The 13,881-nt window shown below is 41.0% G+C and overlaps 1 long non-coding RNA gene across 1 annotated transcript in view; it reads right to left on the bottom strand.

The window, feature by feature from the left end:
• LOC115784735 (uncharacterized) overlaps nt 1–13,881 on the bottom strand; it is a 49,401-nt gene that overhangs the window by 5,794 nt on the left and 29,726 nt on the right. Inside the window, exon 3 of the long non-coding RNA XR_004020289.1 lies at nt 9,441–9,502. This is a non-coding gene — a long non-coding RNA (uncharacterized LOC115784735). The remainder of the gene's footprint in view (nt 1–9,440; nt 9,503–13,881) is intronic.

Raw genomic sequence — 13,881 nt, 5'->3', positions numbered from 1 at the left:
TGAGCTGAGCTAAGGTCTGCAAGTCCACACACACATTCAAAGCTTGGTGGCTATGCTCAGACACACACAAACACACCCACGCACACACACATGAACTCAGTGTAATCAGATTTTTTTCCCCACAACCCTTCCTGTCTTTGTGAAGGCACAAAAAAATTGACAGCATCACCCACTGGCTAAAATATACATAAAAATTTGAAATATTCAGTAAATATTTACCATGTATGGCCAATATGCTACAAACTAAAATGTGAATAACTAAGACTGCAGTTTCCTTGGGAGGAAAAAAAAAAAAATTCTTTGTCAAGGAAAATCATAGAAGCCTGAGATAAGCCTTCTTTCAGCAGTGTTCGACTGCTGTTTGGCAGCTCAGCTATGGAATGAGCACATGTGGAAACATGTTTATAGTGTATTTGGCAGGAATGCAAATGATAGATGATTCACAAATGATTCAAATCCTATTCAAGTTACCATGCACCAGTGTATTAAAAGCAGGAAAATAACAGTTTATCAAGCTTAAGTAAGTGTCAATTTGGCTTTGGTCAGTGATTTTTCCTTAAACAAACATTTTTTTTTTTTTATTCTACTGAATAATGAAGTTTGAGTTAGCAGATAAATAAGCACAGTGTGGCAAAGTTATTTCATGTGGTCAGTGTGCAAATACTTGGTGAATGCTTGGTTCTGTGATACGCTGCTGAACAGGTCTGACATCGCTGTACATTTTAGCTTCAGTGCTGAGATTTGTAACTATTTGCAGTTTCTTGCTTTTAAGCCACAGTGTAAAAGAAGCCGCTTGGCTTGCTGCTGGTGAACTGCATGGCTTAATCAAATCCAGACAGTTGGAGAAAGTACAATCTGTCTCTACACAATCTATGTTAAGTCTCCACTCTTATAATCAGAAAAAAAACATCCCCTAGTACCAATACTACTACCAATGACTAAATTTCCCTGTCTTTACAAATTTTTAAAGGAATGTGAACTGCTTTTCCACTGAATCAGGAAGAAGAATCAATACCTTTCAGTGTGCATTATGAAAAACAAAATCCTTAATGGATCTACTGCATACCTGATTGGCTGTGCCTGTTTTGCCCTTGGTGCCACAAAGATCAGAAGGTGGGGAACTTGTGGGTGGCAGCAAAGGCAGGAAGTTTTAACAGGGTGCCTACAGTGGGGTGTCAGGACTCTGTCAGTCAGCCCAACTCAAGTTCAGCTCAAGTGGGTCATTCTCTCTTCACAGTGACATTTGAGAAAATCAGCAATGGAAACCAGCAGCATGGAGAATGGAGGAACAGAGGCACCGCACCCTGGCTTGGGTTGCACTGGATGCCCAGATAAGACAATGGAAAAGGGAAGATTTGAGCAGGGCAACATGGGAAGTTGATTGCGGCTACCGTTACCCAGGAAGAGTTCACTCATCTCTCAGATCACCTACCACACCTGTGGAGGCCAGTGTGTAAGTCACACAGTGCTACCAGTCAGAAGTTAGGAATTTGTCACCAGAGCCTCAGATTAGCCTCAGTGAAAACTGATACAACATAGTGCCCACAATAAGCTATTGAACTGGTAGTTTAGGGTGTTTTGCCCAAAAATCACAAATATTTGCCCACACTTGTAACTTGTGATGATATCTGTCATTACTTTTAACATTCACGATATTAGCAAATGTAGCTGATGACGTCATAGACCAATAGATCAGTAAAAACAGTTAGAATCCTACAATTGAAATAATTTGGTAGAAATGAAGATGCTGTGTCCTGTGCAACTCAAAAGACCTACAGTACAGTTACATCACGTACACAGCCACACATACACACACAAGCAAAATAAACCACAAAGTAGTGTCTTCATCTGGAGTGCATTTCCTGCCCTCCAGCTTAGCATATGGTTACTTGATTCTTTTTTACACCTCTGAATCTCTGTTGAAGTTTTCTGCCAGCACATAAACAACTCATCACTGGAACTCAGACAGAACTTTGGTGACATGGATGATGAACATTAGTTTTAGGTTAATGAAAATTTCCACATAGTGGATTATGTTGGTGTTTGGATATTTTTCCCCCACTAAGAAGCAAAAATCAGTGTCATACTCTGACCCGCTTGGAAACTTATGAGGATAATGAAGTTCAGGCAGATCTAATATAAAATGAATTATGACAATTTAACCCCAACCAGTTCTAAGGGTGTTCATTTGAGAGGTGTGAGTGGGAACCCCCACTGACTGTTGCATGTAGCCATCATACAGCACACTTGAAGATCGTAAAACAACAATCAAAACTGAGGCATGTGTCCGTATTAATCTGTGCTTGGTGTTCACCATTGAAGACCTTCTGTCTGTCTGTTTGCAAATTGTTAAGTGGATAATAAAAATGGTCGAGGACTGAGAAGGCATGAATCAAGCAAAAGTGCTGTACCACTATGTATCATGTTATTTTGTTTCCTGACTCTGGCCTTGAACCCGCCCTCTTAGCCACACATACTTTGACAAAAATGTTTGTCAAATTTTACAAGGTGTGAAGTGAGGAAACAGTTTTATTCAGAATCGGCAGTGGTAAGGAATCATCTTCTCTCAAATAAAAACGTCACCTTCTACGACCCTTTTAAACCAGAAGGTGTAGTGACCGAGAATTGTCATGAAATGTTAGTTTTGGAGCAAAGGTAAACAGCTTCTCCCATGGTGGGCCTGTACCCTACACAGAGTAAGCACATGTTTCCCATTGTGGTTGAAAGGGAAGGGGATTAAAGTGTAGCACAGCCGGAGCCACAGCTATACACCCCATGGTGGGATCAGAGTCCTCTCAGGTCTTTGAGTATTGCTGATACAGCCCAGTTAAAAGTGACTGGTGTGTAGGCATGATCAGATCTAGTGTTCGGCCGCTAGAGTCCAAATTTGAGGCCTTTTTTGGGGTCTAAAGGAGGCAGGCATGTTACAATGTTGACGGCACTACCTAACTGAGGCTGATGGAGAAACACAAAAATGCAGGATAGTTAAGTGTTACGGGAAGACAATGAAACAGTGCAGCTTGTACTTTCAGTAAAATACTGTCTCGATGAAAAAGAGATTACCTTTAAAACTCACACTGAAAGCAGAAACAGAGGGAGAGAGAAAGAGAGATGAGATGAGGGTTAGATTAAAAAAAAAAAAAAAAGGTAAGTAGCAGATGGTTAAAGCTTCCTAATACAAGGTTTTCACCCCGGGGCCTCAGGGTCAAACACGCCACATTTAGGTTCCACAGGAGACTGTGACTGTGCAGCCAATTAAAGGACACTTTAAAAAGGCCAAAACTGCTAGGGACATTAAGGAAGATATGCATAGTGAAGCATATCTGCAGTTACCAAAAACTGCCAATTAACCAACACCCCATGAAGCTCAGCTGTGACTGCTTCAGTTGAAGAGCTTACATGTGCAGTAAGTAAAAAGACTTTTCCGTGCAGGGTCAAAAGGGATGCTGAGGGAGGGTTGAACATTTCATTTTGTCAGTCACACCCAATATTAGTGTCTTTATCGAGAGATTTGAGGGATGGAAAGTCTTTGACAGTTTACTGAATTTCAGCTGAACTGATTTTCATTTATAGAAAAGATTCCTACAGACTTCAGAGCTCTAAAACACAACTTTAAATATAAATGTCAAGTTTAGAGCAAATACAAATCAAACATTAAAAACTAGTTTTTTTTTTTGTTTGTTTTGTTTTTTTAGAAAACCTTCAGGAAGCCTACACAATTTAATGTTCATCTAATGATTATATGGAGAGAATTTGGCTCTAGCTTTTTAGAACTATCATAACACATTCAAATGTGAAATTATTTCCTTGCATAGTACTTCCAAATTACTTATAGAGGCTTGACAAAAGTTTCACAAAAGAGCAAAAATGTACTTAGAAGTTATTGATATGAGTGTGACATGCCCTTAACAGCCTGAAACTTTAGGCAGTTTTATCACATACCTAGTAACACATTGCTCCACCCTGTGAGATAGGAATCTCCGCCAAGTTGACTAACTATCATTCCTAACCTTTTGACTTCAAAATTCACACACATACACATAGATAAGTATTTGCTATATGTCTGCCCATCTTGCAGCATTAGCGTATGCTTCTGTGCATGTTTGTGGGAGAACTTGTGGAGCGTGAATTATGTGCTCGGCATTTGTGCAGAATTGCAGGACTTTCTCACCCACAAAAACACTGTTTGGGTGAAGCAGTACGGCATGTTAATGAGCATGTGCGTGGTTGTGTTTTGAAACTGGAAACAGATTTATGTAGTGTTTGGGATCAGCTCTGTAAAGGTCACCCTAAGCAAGTTAGCTCAGTTTAGTAAACCCTGTTCCCCCTCTGATCCAGGTGACTCACAGCCAATAGTTTCATGACACACAAAACTGGCATATATTCACCACTCTGACCACTCTCCATCTTCATGACATCAGTAATTTCCGATTCCAGTGACGCCACACTGACATTCAGCGTCTTTGATTAATTGTTTCCTACAGGGCTCTTGGAGTGTTTCCGTTTGAAAAAAATAAATGACAAAAAATACTTTCTGGAGCCCTAAATTGCTACATCCAAACACTCCTTCAGCTCCAAGCATGACCACAAAGCAAGATGACTTGGCATGGGATAAAATATGAGCCACAGTAACAGAGTTTTCCTATTGAACCTGATCACTGCAATAAAGGGGGGAGGAGTTAGAGGGGATATCAGTCAAACTCTCTTGATTACAAACATCCTTCAGTGACACAAGTGCAATAGCATTTACTTAAACACATATTCACGCATCACTGCACAAGCCTAACTGCACATCTCTGCATGTGCATGCTCCCAGTGCAGGAATTACCAAAGCATGCAAAATGTAAATTTCCCTGAATACAAAAGTGGAAAAAGGTAGAATGAGGAACACACCTAATCTGGCTAATCCGGTCAACGATTAGGAGCAGGCAAATACTGCCAATAATAAACAAATGACTAACATTCTCAGCCTGTGTGGTTATAAGCCCAAGGGCTCCAGCTAGAACCCAACTGGGTCTGGATCCAATCCGTGCTGTTTATCAGTGCAAGCAGTAGTGGCCACTTGTGAAACCTCTATGATAAACACTTGGGGGGCCAAACCGAGAACGGCTAACAGATCAGTATGACCAAATCACTCCTCCCAGTTTGATTTAAAGATCTGACTTTAAAGACCAAACCATCACCACCAGTCACTCTGACACCCCCTTCTTTATAGCCATATTGTGTGGGGATTTGATTTAGCCTCAACCACCTCTAGTGACAGACACATATTTAGACACTTAAATGACACATTTATCGTGACACAGTGGCTGAATTAGTTAGCATACAGTCAGCAATGCAAAAATTCCATAAGTACACAGACAACAGAAGTAAATGGATATTTATGTTTCTGAAGCAATGCACTAGTTAAATAGGTTACTGTGATCACATGGAGATGAATATCACAAGCAGTGGTTCAGAAGAATGACTAAACTAATGTCTAAGTTTCTTAAATATGAGCATGTTTGCTTTTCTTTGTTAAAAATAATAAAAAAAAATACATATATTTGTGAGGAGAAGACAGCTGAGCAGCACACTCTGGTTTGCATTATTGACAAAATACTGATCACTTGTCTCGGCGTCACCATGGAGGTTATTGCAAAGCAATGTTTGACAGATAACGTAATTGCCCATAAACTCCTTTAAGTAGTAACAGGGCTGAGTAATTAGCACCTGTGTGATGAAACATGAGCTCAAAGGTGAAGCAGCGAAAGCACTGAATCTCACTACATGGGTTTGTGTGTTTGTGGGTGAGCTGAGGAGAAAAGGCTTCCCTTTGCTCTAAAACACCTATTTTGTTTTGGTTCGCTGTTAAGATTTGAGGTGGAAAAGTGCAGAGCGGGCAGCATTTTGCCTTCATTGTCTGCTTCGCAGTGCTTTACCTGCTGTGCTCAGAGACTCAACGAGCCTGAAGGACTCTGTTACTTTAACCTTGTCCCCAAACAGGTCCCCGTCCAGCACAAAAGCCATCTGGGGTGCGACTGAAAGCTTAAGCAACAAAATAACTCTTTCAAGCTGCACACGGCATGGTTCTGACTGCAGGGTGTTGAGGTTGCCAATACCAAGACTGTGACTGGCCCTCTTCCTCCTCCTCCACCCTTCTAATCCTGGCCTACATGACTAACTCCAACTGAAAGCCCCGCACGCCAGAGGTGGGAGCCAGAAGCACCGTAAGATTCAAAAAAGACCACCTGCTCATCAAACTAAATTGTACTCACTGAAGGCAACGAAGAATAGAGAGAATGAAAAGGAGTGAAGTGAGAGAAAAAAAAATAAAAAGAAAGACGAGTCATCAATCTGCCTCTGTGATCTTGGCAGACAAAAGAACAAATTGCATTTCTGCATCATGGCACCAAGCGTCAAAATTGATATAGGGTCCCACTCAGCACTGTTTGTATGTGAGCATATTGATATAGGTTCCATCAGTTCCCACAAGAGAGCCTGAGAGGTCCACAGGCCTACCTACTAGCCTTTCATCTAGGTTTCTTTTGTATTCTGCCCACTTGTATCTGTTGTTTCTCTTGAGTAGAACTGACTGTTATTATTCCAAACAGCATTATCTTTATTAATGCCACAGGTCTCAGGACTGTGCACTCCCTAGGAGTCGGGTCTGGACAGAGCTGCAAGCAATCTCCCTAGATAAAAGCTCAGTAGAGAGCTGAATGCAAGCCAGACGGCCGGACGGGCCTTCACCCTCCCTCCTCATTCTCTGAGAGAAGTGTAGGCCCTACAAAGACTGAGATTTGACTTTAATCTTAGCTCTTTCATAAGGCATCTCAGTTGAGGGCAGGTCTCTAGAAGCCTATCAGAGTCACTTTGTTAGCCACTAGTCAGAAAAAACAAATGTAATATTAGTTTAAAAAAAAGAAAAAAAAAAAAACCTTTCTGTAATAATTCACAGAAAATAAAATATATGTAATGAAAAAGTTTTGAAAACCTGGAAGTTTGGAATCATGATATACGGTTTGTAATGGTGCCCTCCATTATTACTGTACTGGATTATACTGTTGGTGGCTCATATGTACTAAGAAGTGAGGCCATTTTCCAAAGGCAGCCATGCGTGATGAGTTATTTTAGAGGTGGTGTGGAGAGCTGACGTGTGGCCAGGTCAGGGCAGGGCAGGGGCTGGGGTCTAGGTTTAGTGCCTAAAGCTGCTTGCTTCAGTGAGGAACACAGCATCAGCTCCCGGGCAGACCCTGGACACTGATTTATGGGACATGCGGATTACTGTCAAATCAGCCATAAGGACCACCCAGATAGTGGCAGAGGACAACAGCCACACAGACTCACAAAGGCACACCGCAATTCGAATATACATGTAGACTAATGGTGACTAATATGGACATTGTTCAACAGAAACACCGAACAATTACTCAATGACACCTTAAATGCAAACACATATGCTGTTTAAGACGCAGTAAATATTGTAGATTAAGTCTTTCGAGGACTAAATGAAAAGCTGTGCATGCCATGGGTAATGGTTGGTTAACCACTCAAGTGCAGTGGGAGGAATGAGTTTGCTGAGCCTTGCTTATAACCACAAAGCGAAGGAGCCAGCTTCTCTCAGAGTTCATCTCCATCTACAGGATGTTCCTGGTTAATAATGAGTGACATACACACTGATAATGTTTAATAATTCATTTTCTTAATAATGATCTGGACTCCTGTCACTTAAAGGCCAACCTTAATACTTTCCCACTAAGTCACACAATCCAAGAACAAGTCCTGAGTCAAAGAGGCTCTTGAGTTGCGTTGTGCTCTTGCCAGGGCACAACACAACTCAACCACAAGGCACCAGTTGGATGAGCTAAAAAATGTGTCATGAAAAATCGGACATGGTGCATTCCTTGGGCAAACACTGATCTCATACAAGGAGACGGGTAGACAAACACTCACCTGCCCTAAGCTAATAATGTGTGGGGGCAAACACACACTTAAGCTTGTCAATATGCTGAGACAATGGTGGGAATTAGACTGCAAGCTATGGCTGAATGAAAATAGCATCGGAGCTTCTGATCCTATTAGAGATAGTCACATGTAACATTTTTAATGACACAATCACCATATCAAGAAGGAATGTAAGTGATTTATGTCACTTTTGCTTCATAACTATGGTTTGTGAAGCAGGAAAATAGGCATACATAAATACTTCTTTAATTGTTCTCTGTTTTGAACATCTCCAAATCACAGAATGGCAAAAATTAACATAACTCACAATCCCTGTGAGAAGAGGACTTAGGCAGCTTGCACAGTATAGATTTTATTAAGTTGCACATTTTGCAAAAATATATGTGCAAGAATTTTAAAAACTGGCTGCATGCTCGTGTCTCGGAAAATAGGTAGCGACTGCATTCACAACCCTACCAAACAAATGACAGTCCTTTTTCTCTACAGCCTTTCTCCCCATCTGAGCCAATCTCCAGAGAGAGCACCACTCTACACAGTGGGCACCCACAACACTTCCTCACCATGTGACTCTCTCCAGCTGCCTTTAGATTGGATCCTCTGAGGCTGAGGGAATGAAGAGAAGAGGAAGCGGTAGTGGCAAAGGGTGGCGGGTAACTGGCTGGCAGCAGACACATGAGAAAAAAATAAATAAATTCCTGCCCCATTGCCATGGAGATGAGTCAACAGCAGGTCGGGGGAGAGCAGAGAGGGCTTGGGGGTGTGGGGCACTGGCTGACCTGCTGTAGTTAACAATTCATCCCCGTATCCGGCTCGCAAATGATTGGGCAAACATGGAGTGCCCTGAAGGCAAAAGGGCCCCAAGGGGCTGAGAGAGGGGCATCACCCTGGGGTGACACACTGACAGGCAGACACTGGTTGATAGAGGGTGGACCAGCTGAAAGAGAGAGAGCAAGGGATAAGGGCTACCAGTGGGGGAGTGGGATGGGGTGAAGGGGGTGGGGGTGGGGGCTGATTGGAAGAGTGAGAGAAGCTAAGCACACAGTGTGATGGAGGCTACAGTACAGTCAAAATGATATTGATGGCTGGGCCCTTTTAAAGCAGTTTAATTAAATGACTTGCGTTAAGACGCCACTTTGAGGATGCGAACAGTCTTTTAAGTACAAAACAACAAACATCACCCTGGAAATTCGGTTTCAATTCGTCATTCTAAGTTAAATGGTTCACAGCATTTGGTTACTTTTACTGTTGTGCCAACAGTAAAAGCAGGAGTTACGTCAGTTTTTATAAGCCTAAACCACACTAAGACCATAAGTCTGTGGCATGCATCCTCTGTGCTACACAGCATTTTGCCACAAAAAGTGACAAATAAAACACTCCTGAACACATTAAGGTTGCAGAAGGTTGATTTGGAATATTTAACAGGATAAGACACTAACACTAAAATACCCCAAGCACAAACAGTCTGCAGTGACCTTAGAAACACATAAACTCACCAGAAGATCCCTGGGATGCAATAAAAGGTCGACATGTCATCTAAGGAATTTGGCTTTCTTCACTGTGAAGAAAAATCAGAAGAGGACACGTGTCAGTTCACACATTGATAATATATATACAGTAATATTGCATCGCTTACACTTACAGTAGCTGTCCATTTGTTCACCTGGATTAATTGAGGTGAAAGAGTGATAGGGTATGTACTACTCTACACACAATACTCTGTACTCTCAGTGAAAGTGGCTCGGAGAGGACCAAGTTGCAAACATTACCTACTTTACAGTGGAGCAAAATGCCATCCACAATGGATTAGAGACAAAAATAACAGATGAGCGATGGGTGGAACTCATCAATGTCACATTATACAGAAAACCCACAAGGCTTCAATGCAGCATCTATTTTGGTCTAGACTTTACATAGTGTTAGGTTTTGTCTCATTCAGCAGAAGTTCTCATACGTAACTTTATGCACTGTCACAACTTGGTCCGTTCCCCAGGATGGCAAACCAAATCCCATCATCCAGTTGGCCGTCTTTGATTTTGAAGGGTTGAAATGCCGCTATTACAGCAGACCTTTAACTGGGCAGTGGTGTTTGGAGGGTGTGTTAACAGAGCAGACCTTTTACTGGTTCTTCACTTCTACTAACGTCAGAGCACAGTGTTTTCAAAAACACAGCTGAAGCATGCCCTTCCTTTAGTGGGAATTAGGGTCCTCTCAGTAATAACTCAGCCAACAAATCTAATAAATGAAAAACAGAGCAACATGTACAGTGTGCCTGTCAGGAAAAGAGAATAGAATGGAACAAAAACAGGAGGAAAAAATATAATTATGATAAACATAGCAGATGTTAAGAGTCACTTCTCGAAAGGTGTGTCATTCAGGGAGTTTGGGACAAACTTTTGGCTGCGGCTGAGCTCTAAATTTAGCATATTTGCTAAAATAAAAAGTGAGTTCAGTCGCTGGCACAGAAACTTTGTCCTGCCCATTCATGACCTCAGTGGTGCAGCCGGCGTCACTCATGACGAAACACTAACCATATAAAACAATAAAAAAAGAGACCTCCTCAAATACTCAGTACATAAGGAAACAGCCACACTTTAGTGTTTCCTGTAAATTATCCTGTTATATAAGTTCAGGCCCAAAACAGAAGAAAAATACAGTTTCCTGCTTTCTATATTTAGAACAAAGCAAAAGTATAAACTGCTTTTACAGAGAAGAATTTCTAACTTCATATTTTAATACAAATCAACAGACCAAAAAAAAAAAAAAAAAAAAAAAAGCAAAAATCATCTGTCTTCAGTTTCTGTGCAGATTCCTTTTGTGTATATAAAGTGAACAGAAGATTGACGACACATGAGTTTACTGTATACATTCTGGGGATGAGCCTGTGTGTGTCTGAGCTGCAGAGGATGCCCCGGGGACAAGATGAGGAGTAAGTGAAGCAGAAGTCGCATCTAAGCTCGAAAGCATGTGTGTATCAGGGCTGTAACTAAAACACAAGCATAAACACAAGCGATGTTAGGGATTACACCCTGCAATACCGCCGCAGGAAATCACAGACAGCACAGGTGTAACCATCACCCAGGATGCATTCTTCCCCGTCTCCACTCTGCCAGGGGAGGTCTGATTGGCAGCTTATCATCTACTTTCGTTGGCTGTGTGAAACCTGTGTAAACATCTTGTGGGCATTTCCGTGTCTATGTGTGTGGACATACAGGTGAGGAGAACACACACACACACACACAGAAGGATTATAGAGGCCTAATGTCATGTCAAAGACACCTTGAGGCATAATACCCCACAGTCTCTCAAAGACTTCCCATTATTTCTTTAGGAATTCTTACTTTCCTTTACCTTTTGAGTCGAGTCTGATCTGAAATATACATTATGTAAAATATACACTAAATTTGGGTTGTTTTGTTTTGTTGTTTTGGGGGCTTTGTTTGTTTGTTTTTATTTTGATGTTCTTTACATTGGTTGGATGTGTTTAAAACTTCATATTTAGAAAACAGCAGGAATGGAATTCAATGGGAGCTGCAGGAAAGGAAAAGGGAGGACGGCACATTTCCTCAGCAAACAGCACCCTCTAGAGTAACACAATTCATTCCCTCCTACACTTTAGTCATGTTTTGTAAACTGGTCCCTGCATGATGTGCAGAAAATGTTGCTCAAACACATATTAATCAGCAACATTTGCTTTATTTAAAATGCAGATAATTCTGTTTAAAACATCAGGCTTGTGGTTATTTCTTTGTTTCTCTTTCAGACACCAACTAAGCAGGTTGCCTTGTTCTCCGGATTATTTGTGAGCCACATTACAGAGGTAAGGGTGAACCTTTCATTTTCCCCAATGTGAGCTGATAATGAGACAGGCCGTTATTAAGATGTTTGCTTTAATCGTGTGCAGGGTTATTAGGTGCAGTTTACAGTACACAAGAGAGATTAAGTTAGGCCATGCATGGTGGAAAGAGTTGAGGAGACCAACGATAAGCCAGCTCCCCACAACTGTGAAGTGGGCTAAGAAATATGAGCACACAGCAGGACATGAAACACAGCGAGACAAACCATTTTTCCCCTCTCTCGCTTGCTCTCTGTCTTTCTTTCTTTCTCTCATTTTCTCTCTCCGTTTGCCCCAAATCATGTTGCACAACAGCCAAGGAATGCCTAGTATATCAAAGAAAGATTTAAAACAAGCGCAAAAGAAAAAGAACAGTAAAGAGAGGATCGCAGGGACAACTATGGAAGCAGTAGGTGTTTGATTCCTTTATGTTTGTATAAAAGAAAAAACACGGCTGGGAACTTGGCACTAGTGTAAGAGTGACACACATGTTTGGACATATACGCCTGACTGCTTCACACATGCTTGTATAAACTAAATCAGACGGAGGCACACAGCACTGCGCACCAAGCAGGGAGCACTACATGTTTCCTATATAGTTTTCCATGCCATTAATAAAAAAACACATTGGCCTGTTTCATTACAGTTTGTTGGAATAAAGGGAGTACTTAAAAATCCATCATTTTATGAGTGTTCAAACTTTCCCACAGAATTCCCACCATTTTCCATGCATTTGACCCAAACGCATTAAAGTAGCACTCAATTAGGCTGGCACACGGAACCAAACTTGGGGGTGGGGTGGGGGTTCATATGCTGCTTAATCATGACATACAGCAGCCACCAACAGTGATTGTGAGGACTTGTTGTGCTTTTAAAAAAAAATTCCTTGCGTGAAGACAATGGAAAATCAAAAACAACAAAAGGAAGAAACTTTTTAATATTTTGACAAACTGTAAGTATTTAACAAAAGTTCAGAATGAGGTGGACTGTGCTAAAAAAAAAAAAAAAAAAAAAAAAACAGGTGGATTATACTCACATCCTTTAGCAAAAGGTAAAAGGTGTGTACGTGTGTCTGTGTGTGTTTGTGTGCGTGAGTGCATGTTTGTCTATGTGTATATCAAGTTAGCAGAAGGTTAGACCGGTGAAGTATTAGACACTGTTTGCTCTCCTCCATTCTTCCACGTCCTCTTGGGGATCAGCCTGTTTGAGAGTTTGAACAGTGACGTGTGAAACCCGTAAAAACAGGACATAGCACCACACTATTTGCTTAAGAACACCCAAAGAATGGACTACCATTCCAAAACAAATCCCTAAGCCTGCATTCCTCCTGTCCATCAAACCCTACCTGTTGAACAACATATGACATAGAGCAAAAAAGGTAGTTGCAGATCTACTTCGTGACTTCAATTTGTTAAAAAAGGTTGTCGGCTCTCTGACTTTTGTCACTAAGTCACAGGGAAAAGGCACGTATATGCAGCTCACGCTTTCTCTACATGTGTGTAAATGTATACAGTGAAAATTGTAGCTTGAAAATAGGAACACAGTATCTCATCTGGACATTATTTATGATATCCAATTGGAATGAAACTTGATGTACTTCTTCTATAATATCTAACCCTTGTGTGCACCTGTAAAAGGTGTCCCCTTAAGTGCCTGGTGCTGTGATGGATATTTTTCTGCCATAAATTGCAAATCACTTAGAATTTGACACATCAGTGGCTATGTGAAAAATCTCAATGTTCTCAGCAGATGCCCAAAGTGATATTATTATTACGCGATGAACACTTAACAACTCTTAACAAAACTGTGGAATACTGTTACTGAGAAGAGTGCATGTTACTCAAGTCTTAATTGGTTGCCATTTAATTTGAGAAGATCCCCATTTTTCAGGCAGTGACACGTACTATTAGTCTTATCTTTATGTTGTGTTAATTCAGTGGATTCTTTTAAAAAAGCTGCTAAAGAAACATAATTTTTTTTTTTTATTGTGCCATGTGAGTTTGTATTCTATTCTATTTTATTTTACTGAGAAACAGTATCTACTAATTGCGCAATATGTTACAAACTTTACATACTTGGTAAATGAAATTAACCAGCTGGAA

Source organism: Archocentrus centrarchus, chromosome 8, assembly GCF_007364275.1.
Source record: "Archocentrus centrarchus isolate MPI-CPG fArcCen1 chromosome 8, fArcCen1, whole genome shotgun sequence".
Lineage (NCBI taxonomy): Eukaryota > Metazoa > Chordata > Actinopteri > Cichliformes > Cichlidae > Archocentrus > Archocentrus centrarchus.
This window is presented reverse-complemented; position numbering and strand designations above follow the sequence as displayed.